This window comes from Leptonychotes weddellii, chromosome 15 (genome assembly GCF_054177405.1).
Source record: "Leptonychotes weddellii isolate Sample4059 chromosome 15, ASM5417740v2, whole genome shotgun sequence".
NCBI classification, from domain to species: domain Eukaryota; kingdom Metazoa; phylum Chordata; class Mammalia; order Carnivora; family Phocidae; genus Leptonychotes; species Leptonychotes weddellii.
The window spans coordinates 34,487,486-34,492,847 of record NC_138383.1 but is presented as its reverse complement, the minus strand read 5'-3'; positions in this window follow the sequence as shown (position 1 = coordinate 34,492,847).

Genomic DNA, 5,362 nt, shown 5'->3' with positions numbered 1-5,362 from the left:
CTCCTTTGTCTGGTTTGCTTTCTTTTTATTTGGTATGGTGCTTTAAACACTAATTGTATTTCAAGATTTTTTCAGTAGAAGTAAGTGGCTGATAAAATACCTTCAAGAAGAATTATTTAAATGTTTCTATTTTAAAACCCAGTGATGACTTTTCAGTTTATTTGAAGCCTTCTGTTTTTCAGCTCCAGTTAAAACTGACAATAGACAGCTGATAAGAAACGGGGGGTGGTGGTGGTGGAACCAACCTTGTCCTCTTTCTGGAATATTGTAGGAATCATTGTCTAATAGTAAAATGTTATGAAGCTGGTATTTGATTTTCATGGAAGCAGTGCTTTTTAAATTAAGAGAAAAGGTGATGAAATTTGGAATCTCCCCTGTTCTCCCTGGGATGTTGTATTTAATAATAAGATCGTAAATGGAACTTTAAGTGAAAACATTTAATTGCTACACCAGGGAAGGTCATTTATTTCTGAGTAATAATGTCCATTTCCTTCCTAACTAGGAGAGCATTATTTTGTGAAGCTGTTCAAGATCCCAAAGGGTTGTAGGAAAGAGGGGGACCTTCTCAGTACAGTCTACAGGCTTCACTCTAGCATTGTACTGGCAAGAGGGGAATGGAAAAGCAAGTTATACACAGAATATATGATGGTAAGGAGGACCTGAACAAGCAAGAGAGAATAAAGGACTAGTCCCTTTGTATGGTTAAATGATCTAGCTAAACAAAAAAATTTGACTAGTAGCATAAATTTTCTTACGGGGCACCTGGGTGGCTCAGTTGGTAAAGTGTCTGACTCTTGATTTTGGCTCAGGTCATGATCTCAGGGTTGTGAGAATAAGCCCCAAGTCAGGCTCCACACTAGGCATGGAGCCTGCTTAAGATTTACCCTCCCCCACCATTAAATAAAATTTTTTTGCACAAATATTAGTAGTGTATTTTCTCACTATGATGTATCACCTGAAAGCTAAGGAAAGAGAAAAACGAAGTGGATGACCACAATTACGGTGTTTACCAGTGTTGAATTTTAGTCTGTTCTTAGGGTTTTGGAGGAAGAGATGTTCTTTAATGTATAGCCATACACTAAGACAAACTCCAAAAGGCACTGAAGATTTGTTTCTCTTTGAGGTAGTGGGGGGGCGGGGGCAGTGTTTGCTAGGCTTTAAGAAAGCTAAAACTACCATTTGAGAGATGGTGTTTTATTTTCATAGCTGAAGCAGTTTTCAGTTTGTGTTTTCATCTAAAAGTTGAAGGATTTTTGCTTCTGCATTATTAAAAGTAAGCCTCTTTGTCCTCTGATTATGGTTAACCATTAATATTTGAGCACCTGTTATTTATAAAGATGAATAAAATCTTTCATTTATTATTTATGATACGTGCCTGAGCCCATTTTATTAAGTGTATTCAGAACAGTTTGTATTGAGCTGTCCTGAGCAGTTTTTGGTGTGGAAAAGAAAGGCAGTTATTTTTATTAAAAATGGAAATGTCTCTTGGGAGAAAGAAGTAAATGAGGTTGTTTAGGCTGTGGATATATGGGGTATGTGATCAAGTGTTGAGGTTGAACAGGTGGAATGAACCAGATGTAGCATAGTGGTTTAGATTAAGCATAAGCTGGGATCCTGCAGTCAAATTCTTGTCCATTTATTTACTAGTTTTATGACCTTAAGTTATTTCTTTTTTTTTTAAGATTTTATTTATTTATTCATGATAGACAGAGAGAGAGAGAAACAGAGGGAGAAGCAGGCTCCCAAGGAGCAGGGAGCCTGATGCGGGACTCGATCCCAGGACCCTGGGATCATGACCTGAGCCGAAGGCAGACGCTTAACCATCTGAGCCACCCAGGCGCCCGCTTAAGTTATTTCTCTAAAATGATGTAATTACAAACTTCCTAGGCTTGTGAGAAGTAGTTACTATATGTAAAGGAACTTAGCCTTGTCACACCAGTGGAGATTACAGGGGTGGAGTGGGGGCAGGCGGTTACTAAAAATTTTTATTTAGGAAATGCATCTGAAAAGGGACCTTGGCGCTGAGGATTTAAGAAGCCAACCCTTGCAAAAAGTCTTGCTGGGTAACCATATGCCAGACTGAAGGGTTAGTTAGGTGCATAGCCGGAGAGCATAGCCTTTTTTTTTGGAAGAACAGAAAAATGAAGTAAGAGTGGATGGGAGGGGTTATGTGTGTAATATGAGGAGATTGGACAGGTTAGATGGAGCAGATCACACTGGACTGTGATTTGAATCTTATTCCAGTGGAAGTCATTCAAAGACTGAGCTGGTGAGTAATACATAGTTTGATTTTTAAAAGTTAACTGTTGGGTGGGGGTGGGCAGTATAGGGACTAGTTAGCAAGAAGAACCCTTTGGTCAAAACAGAACTCAAGAGGAACTGGTGTTATGAATTACTGTTACTGGATGATCATTTGATTTTCTTTTTTTTTTTTTTTTAAAGATTTTATTTATTTATTTGAGAGAGAGAGCACATGGTGGGGGAGGGTCAGAGGGAGAAGCAGACTCCCTGCCGAGCAGGGAGCCCGACGCGGGACTCGATCCCGGGACTCCAGGATCATGACCTGAGCCGAAGGCAGTCACTTAACCAACTGAGCCACCCAGGCGCCCCTGGATGATCATTTGAGAAGTTAGGTGATGCCAGTCCTCTTAAGCACTTTGCAAAGAGCAAAAAGATTAGGAATTTAAACTTTTTTTACTCATGGTTTGATCCACACCGCATCTGCAAGATTTTCCTTTAGGAAATGTTTATTGAGGATCTAGTAAGACATTGAGAGGTAAAAACCAAACCAAAACTTGGTCTTAGAGTCTAAGAAGGATCGATGCTAATGTAAGAAACCGAAAATGCCCCCAGTGGAAGTTAAGTTTGGAGAAAGGTAATTCCACCTGCATTGTGTCAGGGAAAAGGTGGACATTTGAACTAGGTCTTCAAGGATTGTTAGGATTTGGACAAATTGAAAAGTGTTTGGAGAAAGACTGGAAAATCTAACAGTACAGGGAGTTATGTGAATGAAAGTTGGAGAGAAGGGGATACAGTAATTTGAGGCTAACGTAAAGGTTCTTGAGTACCACATTCGGAATATACATTTATTTTTAAGATATTATTTATTTGACAGCACAAGTAGGGTGAGCGGCAGGGAGAGGGAGAAGCAGGCTCCCCGCCGAGCAGGGAGCCTGATGTGGGGTTCGATCCCAGGACCCCGGGATCATAACCCAAGCCAAAGGCAGACGCTGAACGACTGAGCCACCCAGGTGCTCCCGGGATATACATTTCCTATATGAATTGGAATGATTTTGATGTTTAGTATTAAAATGGCCAGGGGCATTTGGCTGACAGGGTAGGGTCTTGATCTTGGGGTTGTGAGTTCAAGCCCCACCTTAGGTGTAGAGATTAAATAACTAACTGACTAGAGCTGTGGTTTTGGACTTTACATCTCTTCAGAAGTGCCCCAAGGCTCTATTCCTGCATTACCCGAGGCTGCCACCGTTTCCTCATTACTATTGTTCTGATGATGTGGGGTAGTAGGATCTATAGGAACTATAATTGGTTCTGACTGCTACTGAGTTGGTCAAGTTAAGAATTTCTCCAGGCCCCTGGCTGGGTCAGACGGTTGAGCATGCAACTCTTGATTTTAGGGTCATGAGTTCAAGCCCCATGTTGGGCATGGAGCTTACTTTTAAAAACCACAAATTTCTTACTGTTCACCAAGGCTAGCTTAAAATGTTTATAGAAATCGTCTATACCTCACACCTTTGTTTTCCTTGGTCGTCTTCCTGTAAATATCTCAATTTTTCCATTTTCCCCAGTGGTAAAACGTTGCTTCCCTCAATGACCTTTTTGTTATGCCCACGTAAGTCCTATTTATTGCATGTAATTGAACTCTCCTCTCTCTGATTTCTGCATAGAAACTTCCTGAAACCTCCTCCTTCACAAAGGTGCAGTTTCTAATAGTTGTCTGAACTGAGTGTGCTATTCATTCTTCCAGATTATTTGTACCTGGAGTTCGAGATAATCATTATCTAAAATGAAATGAGCCATTTATGAATGTTTGTTCCATTTGTCCTCAAGACATCTTTGTCCCTCTGCCTTTAACCCACTGACATCTGAAGTTCCCCTTCACTGAGTTCCTTTTTTTTTTTTTTTTTAAGATTTTATTTATTTGACAGGGAGAGAGGGAACACAAGCAGGGGGAGTGGGAGAGGAAGAAGCAGGCTTCCCGCTGAGCAGGGAGCCCGATGCGGGGCTCGATCCCAGGACTCTCGGACCATGACCTGAGCCTAAGGAAGTCTTTAGATTATTACTTACGTAGTAGGTGCTCAATAAATTTTTTGAGTAAATGGTTAATATTCTCTTTGAATATTGGTTATATAGTGCTGCACTACTGAGGACAGTCACATAACCTTGCAATTTCGTGTCTAAGCGTATCACACATTGTAGGTGCTTAGTGTATGAGCACACATTTTGGTGTTTGCTGGGTTCATGATGCTGCAAAGCAATTCTGTGTAAGGATATAGTCACCTTTCCCACATCTCTTCAAATCTTTGTGTGTTCCCAATATCACCCTGTACCTCTTACACATGCACTTGTCTAATGACTTTGTTCCCTAATTCATGAAAATAGTAAAAGCCATGGTCTTTAACTTTTTAGATACCATATCTATGAAATAACCTGCAGAAACCTGCAACTACACTTTTTTTTTTTGTGGAAATAATGCAAACATTTATTTTCTATATCAGACAAGAACACAGCTAAGTAATCCAATTCTGCAGCATTATAAAAATCATCCCTTCACCACAGTGTAAGATTTAAATGCATCTGCACAAGGGTGCACACTATATAAAAGGAGTAAGGTTGCTGCTGCCCTGCCAAGCACTTCCGGTCCCTACCCAGGTCCTACTGCAATACTAGTGGTCCCAATGGTTTTATCCAAATAAATTGTGTTTAAAAAATAAAGCATTTAAGAAGGCAAGTCAAAATGCCTCAGAAACCATATCTCCAACTCAAACTTCATCTATTTAAATGTTATATTTGCCTCCCACTAATAGACCTTTATTTCACTCAAACTGAGCAATAAATCTTCCACACTGAAGTATCTTTCTTGCCCAATTAATCCAAAGGAAAAAAACTGAAATGATTAGTAAGGAAAAATGTAGGGACTTACACACCCTTTTAATATGTTTTTAAATATTTTTAAGGTTTAAAAGTGTTTAAAGTTTGTAATTCCTAGTAGGAAAACATTATCTGAATGACTACCCTAATGGCAAACCACTATAGAATGTTTCAGTTGCATGTGGGGCAGAGGGGTAGGGATTCTCTTCACAGCACCCCAGCTTTCTTCATGAGAAGGTCAGAGGTACACTGG